The sequence below is a fragment of the Monodelphis domestica genome, chromosome 2 (genome assembly GCF_027887165.1).
Source record: "Monodelphis domestica isolate mMonDom1 chromosome 2, mMonDom1.pri, whole genome shotgun sequence".
Taxonomy (NCBI): domain Eukaryota; kingdom Metazoa; phylum Chordata; class Mammalia; order Didelphimorphia; family Didelphidae; genus Monodelphis; species Monodelphis domestica.
Window position 1 is genome coordinate 35,940,663 of NC_077228.1, and position 15,941 is coordinate 35,956,603.

Genomic DNA, 15,941 nt, shown 5'->3' on the forward strand with positions numbered 1-15,941 from the left:
CAAAACTAGAGCACTGTGGGACCTCAATGACCTTCCCTTATGGGTCCTCATAAAGTGTTTGGTCTTGGGGAGAGATTAGTGACTCTATTGCTAACTTGGGTTGGCCCTTGGCAGGACACAGTGTCTCCACTGGTTGGGTAGCTCAGTTGGACTTGCTCCTCAAAAAGTCCTGGGCTTTGAATGGGTGACTTATTTTGTTATTGAACTCGGTCAGTTATTCTGTCAAGCTCATCCTGTGCTGGGCTAAAATAGACAGACTGTTCTGCTGTTGGGAATAGCTACTCCCTGCCTAGGCCAGGTGGAACACTCCACTGCTGTACCTCTCCTATAGGACTAGGTCCATCAGGTTGCTCTGTTGTTGACTGTAGCTCTTTTCAGGGCATGGTTCAATCCTGCTGGATGATTCAATCCACTAGCTTGCCTCCACTTGCTCTTTGATGGGAAACTACCTTCTTTTATTATCTTCAGACATTGGCTTGACTGTGTGCTACATAATCAATCAATCAATTAATATCTGTTAAGTACCTGCGATGTGCCAGGCACTCTGCTAAGTTCTGGGGATAAAAAAAGAGACAAAAGGAAAAAGTCTGCCATCAAGGAATTTACAACCTCTTGGAGGTTACAACATGCACACAAATATATACGAAGTAACGTATATGCAGCATAAATAGTAGATTGATAGAGGGAAGGTGCTGGAATTATGAGTGGTTATAGAAGGCTTCCTGAGGAGATGAGATTTTAGTTGATACTTAAGGAAGCCAGGGAGGACAGTAGCTGAAGCAGAGGAGAGAGAACATTCTAGCCATGGTGGACAGCCAGAGAAAATGCCCAGAGCCAAGAGATAGAGTGTCTTGTTTTTGCAACAGCCCAGAGACTAGTGTCACTGGATTAAAGAATACATATGTTGAGGAATAAAGCATAAGAAGACTGAAAAGGACAATCTGGTATTGACTAAGAAATAGAATGGTGGATCAATGGAATAGAGTAGGCCAGTGATGGTGAACCTTTTAGAGGGGTGGGTGATATGAGAAATGTCCTTAGGCTCATGTGGAGAGGGGGAAAGGAGCAGCCTGTCCTTGTGTCCTTCTGGCTTTCTAGCAACCAACTATGTCAGGCTCTGCTGGGGCAACAGCACATATGCCCACAGAGAGGGTTCTGAGTACCCCCTTCTGGCTTTCGTGACATAAGTTCGCCATCACAGGACAAGGCAATCAACACATGTCAGCTAATGCTCATAGCAATTTAGTGTTTGATAAACCCAAAGATCCAAACTTTTTGAGAAAGAACTCTGACAAAAATTCCTGGGAATACTAGAAAACAGTATGGCAGAAACTAGGCATGGACCAACATCTTATACCATACACCAGGTTACTTAATCTAGAAATAAACCATAAACAAATTAGATTAATATGGAAAAGTTTACCTGTCAGACTTGTAGATAAGGGAAAAATTCATGACCAGACAAGATATAGAGAACATTTCAAAAAATGAAACAGGTAATTTTGATTACATTAAATTAAAAAGGTTTTGCATAAACAAAACCAATGTAACCAAGATTAGAAGGGAAACAACACATTTGAAAAAAATATCTTATAGCAAAGTATCTCTGACAAAAGTCTTATTTCTCAAATATATAGTGACAGAGTCAAATTTATAAGAATACAAAATATTCTCCTACTGAAAAATGGTCAAAGGAGGAGGCAGCTAGTTGACTCAGTGGACTGAAAATGAAGCCTAGGGACTGAAGGCCCTCAGACACTTTTTAATTGTGTGGCCCTGGGCAAATTGCTTAACTCCCATTGCCTAGCCCTTACCACTCTTCTGCATTAGAACCAACATACAGTAATGATTCTAATTTGGAAAATAAGGGTTTAAAAAAAGAAAGAAAAATAGTAAAGGGATATGAGCAGGCAGTTCTCAGAGGAAGAAATTAAAACTATGATCATATGAAAAATGCTTCAAATCACTATTGATTAGAAAAATAGAAATTAAAACAAATCTGAGATACTACCTTACACCTATCAGATTGGCTAATATGACAAAAAAGAAAAATGATAAATGTTGGAGGGGATATAGGGAAATTGGGACAATAATACACCGTTGGTTGAACTATGAACTGATAGAACCATTCTGGGGAGCAATACAGAACCATATATAAGTGGGCCATAAAACTATGCATATCCTTTGACACCGAAATATCACCACCAGGTCAGTATCCCCAAAAGGTTGGAGATAAGGAAAAAAAGCCTACCTGTACCACAATATTTTTATTAACTTTTTTTGGAAGTGTCAAAGAATTGGAAACTGAGGGGTTGTCTGTCATTTGAGGAATGGATGAACAAGTGGGGTATGTGGTTGTAATGGTATACTATTGCACCATAAGAAATGATGAATGGAATGAGTTTGGAAAAACTTGGAAAGACTTATATGAACTAATGCAAAGCGAAGTGAGCAGAACCAGAACAATGTATACAATAATAGAAATATTATATGATGATCACCTGTGTAAGATGAAACCATTATTAGCAGAACAAGTTTCCAAGTTTCATGATGAAAAGTGACGTCCATAGCCAAAAAGGAAACTGACTGCATATCAAAGCACACCAACTTCTACTTTATTTCCTTCATGAGTTTTTTATATGTGTTTTCTATGGAAGTATGTATTGCATGACAGCACCAGTATAATCTGTATCAGATTATTTATCGCCTTGGCAGGAGGGAAGGGAAGGAGGGAGAAAATCTGAATCCTAAAATGTCAGAAAACAATTGTCAAAAATGGTTTCTACATGTAACTGAAAAAATAAAGAAAGAAAGAAAAGAAAGAAAAATATACGAAGACTGGAAAGGTAGGAGGGGGACAAGTCATGAAGGTCTTTGAATGCCAAACAGAGCATTTTGTATTTGCTCCTGGAGACAATAGGAAGCCAACAGAGTTTGTTGAGTAGAGAGAGGCATGTCGTGACTAGATTTGACTTTAGAAAATTCACTTTAGTGGCCAAATAGAGGATGGACTAGAATGGGTAGAGACTAGAGGCAGGTAGACTCACCAGCAACTTATTTCAGTAATCCAAGTGTGAGGGGATGAGGGCCTGAAGTAGAATGGGGGTAGTGTAAGAGGAGATAAGGGGGTGTATTCAAGGTTTATGGCAATGGTGAGATCAATAGGCGTTGGCAACGGTTTGGATATGGCAGGGTGAGAGATAGTGAGAGTCCAGAATGACTCCTCGGTTTCAAAAGCCTGAGAGAATGGGGGGATGGTGTTGCCCTCTGTGGTAACAAGGAAGTTCAGTGGAAGGGAGGGTTTAGGGGGAAAGATAAGTTCTGTCTTGGACATTTTGAATTTAAGATGTCTTTGGGATATCTGATTCAAAAAGTCTCAAAGACAGTTAAAGATGTAAACTTGGATTTCAGAAGACAGTTTGGGGCAGGATAAGGTAGATCTGGGAATCATCAGCATAGAGGTAGCAATTAAATCTGTGACAGTTGATGGAATCACCAAGGGAGTGATATCTATCTATCTATCTATCTATCGAGAGAGAAAGAGAGAGAGAAAAATATAGAGAAAAGAAGATGGCCCAGAATAGAAGAACTCCAAGGGACACATAGATTAGAAGGTATGATCTAGAGGAGGATCCAGCAAAAGAGGTAGAAAAGAAGTAGTCAGAGAGGTAGGAGGAGACCAGGAGAGAGGAATGTCCTGAAAACCCAGAGAGAAGAGAATGTCAAAGAGGAGGGAGGGATCAGCAGTATAAAAGGCTACAGAGAGGGCAAGGAGAATGAGGATGGAGAAAAGGCTATTGGCTTTGGTCACCAAGAGATCATTAGTAACTTGGGAAAGAGAAGTTTCAATAGAAGGATAAGATTGGAAACCTGTAAGGGGTTAAGAAGAGAGGAGCAAAAAATAAAATCACTTATTACAGATGGCCTTTTCGAGGAGTTTAGCTACAAAGGTCAGAAGAGATGCAGGATGATAGTTATCAGGGATAGAAGGATCACGGGATGGTTTTTCACAGTGGGGTAGAAGTGAGCATGTTTGTAGATAGTAAAAAATGAGCCTGTAGACAGGGAGAGATTGAAAATACATTAAAACATGGGGATCAGAGAAGGGTCAATCTGTCGGAGGAGATGGGATGCAATTGGATCACTTGATCAGATAGAGGAGTTAGCCTTGGAAAAGAGTAAGACCCCTTCAACATGCCAGAAAGGGGTGAAGGAGGAGAGAGGGGCTAAAGGCACCTGAGTGATACACAAGGAAGAGAGGAAAAGAGGGAGCTCATGGCAAATGGCTTCAATTTTCTCTTCTGTAAAACATGAAGCAAGGTTCTCGGCTGAGAGAGTTGGGGTAGGAGGAGCCATGGGAAGTTTGAAGAGGGTTGGAAAGGTTTGGAAGAGCCTTTGTGGATGCTGAGAGAGTGGGTTGATAAGGGAGCAACAGTAGGATTACTGAGCAGTAGTGAGGGCCCAGCATAAATCTGTAGAGGACATAGTCAGAATGCTTGTATAACTTTCAGTAATAGATGTGTATGAGTGATTGGTGAGAGTGATTCCAGGCTGATGTTTAGCTGGGTGTAATTAGTAATATGATAAGGGGCTTGGAGATTCAAGGAAGATAGTATAGAACTGAATTGATTTGTTTATCAAGGACTCCAGATGGGGGTGAAGAGGAGAGAGTGTCTAGTTTAGGGGAGATGACCTAGGAGACAAATAAGGAGTCAAGGAATTGGAAATCATGGTGTGGACAGAAACTAGGATTTTGTAAGGCCAGGCAGAAGAAGAGGTGAGAAGCTAATAGAATGTGATCAGATAAGAGGATTTCAGAATTCTTGAATGTGGAGGTGGTACCTTTGTGGTTGATGGAAAGATCCAGGGTAAGACCATCTTTGGGTGTGGCTGAAGTGAGCCAGGGGAGAACGTCATGGGAGATGAGTGGGTTGAGCAACTAAGTGGTTAGGGTATTTAAGCAAGAATTAATATGTAATATTGAAGTTCCCTAGTATGAGGGCCAGAGTTTGGGATGAGAGAAAAATGATGAGCCAGGTACGGAACTCATTCAGGAAGGAAGGAAGGGATGTAACTTGGAAATCTGTAGACAACAACCATCAAGATTTTGATTGGGTAGTAGATTTGAGTGCTGGGAACCTCAAAGGAAGAGAAATTACTGAGTGATGGAGGAAGGAGGAGAATCCCTTTATTGGGGGGGGGGGATGTATTTTAAGCTGAGATCCTGTTGTGCTCTTTCAGTTGATGTAACAGCCTTTGGCCTGGAATGACAGAAGTTTCTCCTCTTTGACTCCCTTGAAGGTTTGTCACCATTTTTGTAGGAGGTAGAAGAAGTCTAGCCTCTCTGTTCAACAAGCCACTACCCTGATGATCAGGCCCAATTCAGTCAAATACACTTCCGAGATTCTCTTTGGGATTTTATGCAGATGAGTTCTGCCTACATAGGTAGGAATGCAGCCTGTGCCCTAGAGAAAATTTCATAATCTTTGCTGGCCCCTTCACGTGTAGTTGGGTAAACGAAGTTTGTTTTCCATCTTCTATTTACATTTCACTGTCTTTCTTGTGACACCTTAGTGGAAGTCTGACTGGGGCACATAATTTGGTGTTTCCCTAATATTCTGTAATAATGTCAATTTCTTAAACATGTTAAAGGATGTTTTTATTTGTGAAGGGTCAAAAATAAGTTTTTCATGTGATTCTAAGAGGAGGAGTTGAAGTGGAAACTTTGGATGTGAAAACTTTTCATAAATTTGGTCAGTAGCATGTCATTTCACCCTGTTTACCTCAGTTTCCTTATCTGTTAAATGATCTGGAGAAGGAAATAGCAAACTAGTTTAGTACCTTTGCCATGAAAACTGCAAGTGAGGTCACGAAGCGTCAGACATGACATAAAGGACTCAAAAACAAAAAGGAAGAGATTCATGCTGTAGGTAGAGAGGAGCGTGACTTTGGGGTCCTTTCTTGTTTGCTATAACCACATTGCTTCTCCTTCAAATAACTTTGTGAATAACTGCTATTCCCTCCTGGGGGGAATTTCTCTTCACCATACCCTCTTCCACTCTCTTTATATATGTTGTCTTCCCCGTTAGACTATAAGCTTTTTTTTTTTTTAACCCCTATCTTCTGTCTTGGAATTCAATACTGTGTACTGGATTCCAAGGCAGAAGAGTGGTAAGGGCTAGGCAATGAGGGTTAAGGGACTTGTCCAGGGTCACACAGCTGGGAAGTGTCTGAACCAGATTTGAACCTAAGACCTCACATCTCTAGGACTGGCTTTCAAACCACTGAGCTACCCAGCTGCCCCCTAGAATATAAGCTTCTTGAGAGCGCGACTGTATTTTCTTGTATTTCTTGTATTATGTCTAGCTTGCCCAACACAGAGTAATCACTTAAATACTAGTTGCTTTGTCTTGCCTTACAAAGGGGCTTCTTTGGCAACAGAGGTCTTCTGTTTCATCTCTATTTACCTGGCACATTGCAGAAGGTAGGGAGGGGTTGGTCAGACCTCTGAGGTTCCTTCCAGCTCCAGAGGCACCTGTGATTCTAGCAGGAGCATCACGCTTCCTGTGGTACGGATGAAACTGAACCCACATGGAAGCTTCTACAACCAGTCCTTTCCCCACCTTGTTTTTAATGAAGTGTTTCCTTCCCGAGCTCTGACATGATGGATAATACCAAGAGAAGAGACGCACCAAATATTTAGATGAAGAGAAGCTGCCCCTTGCTAGAATTGGAAACCTTTTGACAGCTTGGGGGCATGAATACTCACTTCAGTTTTTCCTAGATGAAAGGGAGCAGGGAGGGGATCTTAAAACACCTACTACAGAATCTGTACGTATTGAAGGTAACAAACCATGAGATGCTTAATTGGGATTTTTCAATAACTTCAATTTTTAACATTTGTGGATGGGAGCTAAATAGGGAAGAGTGTCTCTATTTGCAAAGGAAGGAGGCTGAAAAATACTTTCTGTTCAGCTCTTACAAAGAACTTCTAGTAACTTTATTATTTTTTATTTGATCATTTCCAAACATTATTCATTGGAGACAAAGATCATTTTCTTTTCCTCTGCCCTCCAACCTCTCCCATAGCTGATGCGCGATTCCACTGAGTATCACATGTGTTCTTGATTCGAACCCATTTCCATGTTGTTGGTATTTGCATTAAAGTGTTCATTTAGAGTCTCTCCTCAGACATGTCCCCTCAACCCCTGTAGTCAAGCAGTTGCTTTTCCTCGGTGCTTTTACTCTCACAGCTTGTCCTCTGCTTGTAGATAGTGTTTTTCTCCTAGATCGCTGCAGGTTGTTCAGGGACATTGTAAAGCCATTACTGGAGAAGTCCATTACGTTCTCTTGTACCACAATGTATCAGTCTTTGTGTACAATGTTTTCCTGGTTCTGCTCCTCTCGCTCTGCATCACTTCCTGGAGGTTGTTCCAGTCTCCATGGAATTCCTCCAGTTCATTACTCCTTTTAGCACAATAGTATTCCATCACCAACAGATACCACAATTTGTTCAGCCATTCCCCAATTGATGGGCATCTCCTCATTTTCCAATTTTTGGCCACCACAAAGAGAGCAACTATGAATATTCTTGTACAAGTCTTTTTCCTTATTATCTCTTTGGGGTACAAACCCAGCAGTGCTATGGCTGGATCAAAGGGCAGACAGTCTTTTATCGCCCTTTGGGCACAGTTCCAAATTGCCCTCCAGAATGGTTGGATCAATTCACAACTCCACCAGCAATGAATTAATGTCCCTACTTTGCCACATCCCCTCCAGCATTCATTACTTTCCTTTGCTGTCATGTTAGCCAATCTGCTAGGTGTGAGGTGATACCTCAGAGTTGTTTTGATTTGCACCTCTCTGATTATAAGAGATTTAGAACACTTCTTCATGTTCTTATTAATAGTTTTGATTTCTTTATCTGAAAACTGCCTGTTTATGTCCCTTTGTGAATCTTGAAATTTCTCAGACTTGTGAATGTTAAAAAATTTCCCATTGGGACTATTCCCCATTTTAAACAGTGAAGCTACTTAGATCTAAAATGTGAGAACTCTACTTAGATCAAAAATGTGAAGACCTCTACTCCACCATACTTAAGCCTGCCTTAGGGGAGAAAACTCCTTGCTGAACAATGAAAAGTACTTAAACCCATACTTAAGCCATGCCTATTTTTAGAATTAATACCAAGGGGTGCTAAGTACCTATAAAGGTCAGGCAACTTGTAAACTTACATGCGACAAAGAGGTGAGAAACTTACTCAGAGATTCTAACCTACTCAGGTGTGGATTACTAAAAGGATTAGTCTACTCAGGTGTGAATTCAGAATGGGCTGTCCTTTGGAAAACGTCTACTGTGATTGGTAGATGGAAGAACTTAGGGGAGGCCACATAGGAGAAAACCCCCTATATAAGAAAAGGACAGTCTGTTGAAGAATAAACAGTCTCTTGAAAAACAGTCTCGAAGGAGGCTGTTAGAAAGAGAGTCTCTAAGGAGAGGCTCTTAAGTCAGTCAGCTGGGAAAGGCTGCCTTGAAGGGTCTCTCTTGAGACTCTCTTAGGGACATTTCAGAGATGTGAGCTGGTGAAGTCAGCTGAGATGGAGCTGGCCTGGTGTCACTAGAATCCTTGCTTGGACAGATCTTGGTGGTGAGTGATTAAGGACTGACTGATCTTTTCTCTTAGGGCTTAGGCCTGGGTTGGCCAGGACTGGCCAGGGCCAGCTTATCCCTTTCTCATTATTCCCTCTTTTTCTCTCTTTCTCCCTTTCTTTAATTCCTCATTGTATTAATTAATTAAATTCTCTATAAAACCCAGTTGACTTGGGTATATTCATAATTGGGAATATTTCCCTGGCGACCACCTTATATTTGATTTTGAAACAAGACACTGTAGTGAAAACATATTTCCTGTGGCCACAACTTACTCATCCACTCCTATCTACTACAATTTAAGTCTTCCACTATTTTAACTCACTATAGTTTATGACCTCAACCATTTTAACTATTACAGATTATGGCTCCCACTCTTTTAAATGTTACAGTTTATGGCCTTCAACAATTTTAAGTCTTAAACTTTGCCCATTTATCAATTGGAGAATGGCTTATTTTTTTGTACAATTGATTTAGCTCTTTGTAAGTTTGAGTAATTAAACCTTTGTCAGAGGTTTTTATGAAGATTGTTTCCCAATTTGTTGCTTCCCTTCTGATTTTAGTTACATTAGTTTTGTTTGTACAAAACCTTTTTAATTTGATTTAATTTTAATTTTAATTTAATTTGATTTTAATTTGATGTAGTAAAAATTATTTATTTTACATTTTGTGACACTTTCTATGTCTTGCTTGGTTTTAAAGTCTTTCCCTTCCCAAAGGTCTGACATGTATACTATTCTGTGTTTGCCTAATTTACTTATACTTTCCTTCTTTATGTTCAAGTCATTCACCCATTTTGAATTTATCTTGGTGTAGGGTGTGAGATGTTGATCCAAACCAAATCTCTCCCACACTGTCTTCCAATTTTCCTAGCAGTTTTTATCGAATAGTGGGTTTTTGTCCCAAAAGCTGAGATCTTTGGGTTTATCATATACTGTCTTGCTGAGGTCACTTGCCCCAAGTCTATTCCACTGATCCTCCTTTCTGTCTCTTAGCCAGTACCAAATTGTTTTGATGACTGCTGCTTTGTAATATAGTTTGAGATCTGGGACTGCAAGGCCCCCTTCCTTTGTATTTTTTTTCCATTATGTCCCTGGATATCCTTGATCCTTTGTTCTTCCAAATGAACTTTGTTATGGTTTTTTCTAAATCAGTGAAGAAATTTTTTGGAAGTTCAGTGAGTATGGCACTAAATAGATAAATAAGTTTGGGTAGGATGTTCATTTTTATTATATTGGCTCGTCCTACCCATGAGGAGTTAATGTTTTTCCAATTGTTCAAGTCTAGTTTTAGTTGTGTGGAGAATGTTTTGTAGTTGTGTTCATATAGTTCCTGTGTTTGTCTCGGGAGATAGATTCCTAGGTATTTTATTTTGTCTAAGGTGATTTTGAATGGGATTTCTCTTTCTAGTTTTTGCTGCTGAGCTGTGTTGGAAATATATAGAAATGCTGATGACTTATGCAGGTTTATTTTGTATCCTGCAACTTTGCTAAAGTTGTTGATTATTTCAATTAGCTTTTTGGTTGAATCTCTAGGATTCTTTAAGTAGACCATCATGTCATCTGCAAAGAGCGATAACTTGGTCTCCTCCTTGCCTATTTTGATGCCTTCAATTCCTTTATCTTTGCTAATTGCTACTGCTAGTGTTTCTAGTACAATGTCAAATAATAGAGGTGATAATGGGCATCCTTGTTTCACTCCTGATCTTATTGGGAATGCATCTAGTTTATCCCCATTGCAGATGATATTAGTTGATGGTTTTAGATATATACTGTTTATTATTTTTAAGAATGACCCTTCTATTCCTATGCTTTCTAGTGTTTTTAATAGGAATGGGTGTTGTATTTTATCAAAGGCTTTTTCTGCATCTATTGAAATAATCATGTGATTTTTGTTGGTTTGCTTATTGATGTGGTCAATTATGTGGATGGTTTTCCTAATGTTGAAACAGCTCTGCATCCCTGGTATAAATCCTACTTGATCATGGTGGATGACCCTTCTGATCACTTGCTGGAGTCTTTTTGCTAGTATCCTATTTAAGATTTTTGCATCTATATTCATTAGGGAGATTGGTCTATAATTTTCTTTCTCTGTTTTTGACCTGCCTGGTTTTGGAATCAGTACCATGTTTGTGTCATAAAAGGAGTTTGGTAGAAATCCCTCTTTGCTTATTATGTCAAATAGTTTGTATAGTATTGGGGTTAGTTGTTCTTTGAATGTTTGATAGAATTCACTTGTGAATCCATCTGGCCCTGGGGTTTTTTTCTTAGGGAGTTCTTTGATGGCCAGTTGGATTTCATTTTCTGATATGGGATTATTTAAGAAATCTATTTCTTCTTCTGTTAGTCTAGACAGTTTGTATTTTTGTATGTATTCATCCATATCGCCTAGATTGGTATATTTATTGCCATATAATTGGGCAAAGTAATTTTTAATGATTGCTTTAATTTCCTCCTCATTGGAGGGGATATCCCCCTTTTCATCTTTGATGCTGTTAATTTGCTTTTCTTCTTTCCTTTTTTAAATTAGATTGACCAGTACTTTGTCTATTTTGTTTGTTTTTTCAAAGTACCAGCTTCTAGTCTTGTTTATTAGTTTAATAGTTCTATCTTTAGTAACTTTAAAAGCTAACAAGCACTCTTATTACATATCAAAGTCCTAGTTCTGAAGCGCCCCAAATTAGCAGGCCAAGACCTCATCTACATGTTTGAGAGACAAAGACCTGTTTATGTTCCCTTCTCCCAGCAGAATATCAGCTCCTTGAAGGCAGGCATTGTTTCAGTTTTGTCTCTATATCCCCAGAGCCCAGGCCAGTTTCTGGCTCTTAATAAATGCTTGTTGAATATTACAAGTACATCATATTTGCATATGTGTCTAATAACAGGTATGATTTAAAGTTTTCAAAATGTTGCATGTCTATTGAGGCAAGAATTGTCTTAAAGGGATGTGAATTAAAAAAAAATGCTTCCCCACTCCCTTTATCCTTTTCCTCCTTTATGCCCTTCCTTTTGTAACAACAACAAAAGGCTAGAAAAGAAAGCATTTTAGGAGGTGAATCAGCAGAGTAAGGGCAATACTGCAGATTTTATTATCCCCATTATACAGATGAAGAAACTGAAAACCAGGAAGGTTGAGTTGGCCATTTCCACCTGGTAAGTGGCCAAGGTGAGATTTCAGGACTCAAGGCTCTGAGTTCCAGTATTAGTAAGCTTCTTAAGGCCCAGGTAAGATTTCTTTACTGCCTGAGCTTAGCACAGAGTGCAGAGTAAGGGCTCAGTCCATCTTATTTACCAGCTAGTAAATGCCCTTTGTTGCTACTTAGTTGTTTCAGTAGTCTCCAACTCTTTATGATGCCATTTGTGGTTTTCTTGGCAAAGATACTTGGTATGGTTTGGCATTTCCTTCTCCAGCCCATTTTACGGTTGAGGAGACTGAGGCACAGGATTAAGTGACTTGTCCAGAGTCACACAGCCAGGAAGGTATCTGAGGTCACATTTGATTCCAGGTCTTCCTGACCTTAGGGGTGGGGTTCTATCCACTGTGCCACCTTGCTGCCCTAAATGTCCTTTACCTACTCTAATTGATAGTACAAATTCAGGGAAGGCACGCAAGGGCAGTGGTTATTCCATTTCTGTCTTCATCCCTCCTCCTCTCCTCACCTTTCTCAGCACAAGTGCCTGCCACCTAGTAAGTGCCTTAAAAAAACCAAACCTGCTGATTGAGAGATGTTTCCCTCTTTCCTCTCCCTGATATCATCCTCTGAAGTCCCAGGGTTTTGCCTTTTGGTTAGCTGGCCAAGATCTGGGAAACCCTCATTTGCCCATCTTGGGAGGGCTCTTCTCCTCCCCCCACCCACTTCACCACCGGCGGGGTGTGGGCACCAGTGAGCACAGATGGAATAGGTGGGAAAGGCTGCTGCTGACAGCGGGAAGATTCTTTATTCCAGGGTAGCCCTGAAGGCAGAGGGCACAAATAACAACTCCAAAAAGTTGCAGCAAAGCTGCTGCAGTTCGGAAGGACCCGGCGTGTGTGTAAACACGCCGGCTGGGAACGCGTGTGGGTCAAGCGTGGACAAGAGTCGTGGGGTTGCCTCGGGGGACAGTTCAGTGGCGCAAGCAAGTTCGGAGGGGGCTAGGGAAATCTGCATCCTGAAGCATGCACAAGTTGTAGCCAAAGTTTGGAGGGATGGCTGGCGGCGGGACCAGAATAGGACGACAACGTCCCTTCCCTCTCTCTCCCTCCTCAGAAGAAGCTCCCCAACAAAGCTAGCCCCTCGACTCTGCCCCCACTCCAGGCCCCGGCTGACTCCGACCTTGGGTCTGTCTTCCCCAGCGCAAGGCAGGGAAAAGCAGCTCCCTGGGAGCTCATCCATCAGCTCGAGAGGAAGAGGGGGAGGAGAGAAGAGGCGGGGAGGAGGGAGGAGGCAGGAGAGAGGAGGAGCCCCCGTCCCCCCTCGGAGGAGGAGCCCCCGTCCCCTCTCGGAGGAGGAGCGCCCTTCCCCCAACCCCGCGCTCTGATTGAGGTGGCGTGTCCCCGCCCGGGCGTGTGCGCTCCGCTCAGCCCCGATGGGGGGACTTGGAGGCTGCAGGGCAGCTGGCCAGGGGTGCTTCTCTGCTCGTGACGAGTGAAGCTGAGGCAGGGGCCCATCTCGAGCCCTTCTTCCTGCGCGATTCCCGCGGCTCCCTGTAGGAGGTGAGCGTCCCCTGGCTTGGGCCAGTGGCGTCGTAGGGCTGCGCTGGGCTCGGATCTCCTGAGTTCGGGCTGTGCAGCTCTGCAGCTTTCAGGTTCCACTTTGACAGATCGCATCGGAGGTAAGTTCCCCCCCCCCCCCCCTCAAACTCCCACTCCCCATCCTGAGGCTGCTTCGTTCAGAGTGCTCAGCGCTGAGGCGGGCGCGCGCCCCTTCTCCTGCACCCCCATCTCCTCCTCCTCCTAGCTGGCGAAGCAGCCCCGCGGCTCCCGAAGTGCCAGGCGGTGTCTGTGTGCTTCAGTTGCACGGTGTCCTGAACCCCCTAACTGCCTGCGCTTTTGGATTCACAGTTCTGGGTCTCCCTGGAGGCAGCCCCACGCTGGATCCACACTCACTCCCATCGGGTGTGTTTACACACGCCGAAGTCCTCTCGAACTGCAAGACTGGGAGACCTTGGGGCTCCTACGTCCTAGCTGGACCGGTGAGAGCCAGGGAGCCCGGACACTGGTTTGGTAGCAGCTGCAGTTTGCTTTGGGATGGATGCCCCGGGGCTAGGGGTGCAAGTTTGCTCCTTCTGTCCACGCTCTGCTCTCACTTTCCCCCTCTGTGGTTCTCTCTGCCCGGCCTCGGGGTAGCTGACCACAGCCTCCAGGGAGCATAACTCCGCTGATGGGAGAAGCTTGTGGGTTCGCGCTTAACTGACTTTGGATCCGCTGTCCTTTCCGCTTGAGCTAGCAGACTTCACGGGTCTCTCGGGCTGGCTTTTGGTTTTCTTTGGGGTCGTCCCCTTGGATTGCTCCCCTGTGCTCTGCCTTGCCCTTTCTCGATGCATTGCTCTAGACCTTATTAGCTGGCACTCACCTCCTTAGCCCTGACGTTTGTCTGTTGTGGCATCAATTTCGTGCCCTTGATCATTTGGAAACAATTAGGCTATATTGCTAGAAGAAGGCTCAGATGGGGTCCGGGTCCACATGTTGGAGAGAGCCAGGCTCTCCTCTGTGTGGAGCAAAGCATTTAGGAAGAGTGCAACCAATGTGTTTGCTATCCTCAAAATTAACTGTAAAGACACATCTCCGCCTGGTGTGTGGGGTAGATGTGGTGAGTGCCTGTCATAAAAGCACAGGGATCCCATCTTTTTCAGAGTGGCATTTGTGCAGGAGTAGAAAGGAAAAATAACGACAGCAACACTAGCTCACATTCATATTGCACTGGAAGTTTGCAAAGTGTTTTTTGAGGAAATGCTAAAAGTCTGGATGCCTCCCCCCCTAGTGTTTAAGGTCCTCACTTGTTACCCCCAACCTGATGATTTTGTTGAACTGAGACTTCTGGCTGCAACCAATTTTGGAATGAACCTAGTTTTGGGGCTTAGTATTGATAATGAAGAGTACTATGGAAACAGCTAGGTGGCTCAGTGGATAGAGAATCAGGCCTGGAATCAAGAGGCTTGGGGTTTAAATTTGGCATCAGATACTTCCTAGCTGAGTGACCCTGGGCAAGTCACTTAACCCCAGTTCCCTAGCCCTTAAAAGCTCTTCTGCCTTGGAACAAACACAGACAGAAGATAAGGGCTTAAAAAAAAAAAAGTATTGCGTATCCCACAGGGTACCAAGGACTTTCCCTTTAGGTGGTATTGGATTGGAGCAATTAAAAAGCAATTAACATTTTAGGTGAGGTACTCTTGGGCCAACCAGAGAAGCACTCTTAGAACAATATGGGTAGAATGATAATAAAATGAATTCTCTTTGCTTTTCCTTATTAACGTGGTTTTAATGATTAGTATCTTTCATTAGTTCTGCAGACACTGTTGATCAGCATTATTTGGCTTCCTTAGGAAACAGCTTGAGGTTGGCACAAGAGGCAGGGAAATAATTCTTACCCCCTTATGGGCTATTAAAATAAAATTGATTTCATGCCTTTGTGTTAGCAACATCCTTTCAACTATGTCTCTTAGAGTCCTCAGCTTTTGGCTTTAATTCTGCATTGTTTAGCATTTCAAGGTTTCAGCATTTTTTCCCCCTTCAGTTTGAGTCTTTGTCATTTGTCTGCTTTAATTTTTCCTGTTTTGATGGGATCTGAAATTAACAGGGTAGGCTTAAAAAAACCTAACACCCCCCACCCCTCACCCCGCAACTGTAGCTTCAGTGATTATCCTTCTGTGAAACAAGCTTCCCCACCCCCAAACTAGACTTATTTGTGCTAGCAACACCAAAGCTAAACTCTGGGGGATTGTGATTGTTATGTCAGATGATATCCAGCAGGGGGAGTATAATACACTTCAGATATGTGAGGTGGAGAAACTTAAGTATTAGGGGATATTGAATGTTTCAGAAGCTCAAAAATATGGGCTTTATCTCATGGCTAACACAAGGTGGCTTTATGGATCTAAACCCCCAAAGTGGAGGATCTAGGTGAAGTCTGTGACCTCAGACCTCACTGAAAGAAGACAAGCATCTCCAGGGCAGGCGTTATATCTTTGAATTTTTATTGATAGCTTTTGTTTTTACATTTTTACTGACGTCTTTTGTTTTTACAACACTTACATTTCCTCCTATTATATAAAAGAATTTATTATATTTTTCTACATATTTATTATACCATGGAT

At 42.3% G+C, this 15,941-nt stretch overlaps 1 protein-coding gene across 2 annotated transcripts in view; it reads left to right on the plus strand.

Annotated features, from left to right (window-relative positions):
* The first annotated feature begins 13,151 nt into the window (after nucleotides 1–13,151).
* Nucleotides 13,152–15,941, plus strand: part of TGFBR3 (transforming growth factor beta receptor 3) — a 246,451-nt gene continuing 243,661 nt past the window's right edge. For both annotated transcript variants that reach the window (XM_007480338.3, XM_007480340.3), the window contains exon 1: nucleotides 13,152–13,460. The gene's annotated coding sequence lies outside the window, so the exon portion shown is untranslated. The remainder of the gene's footprint in view (nucleotides 13,461–15,941) is intronic.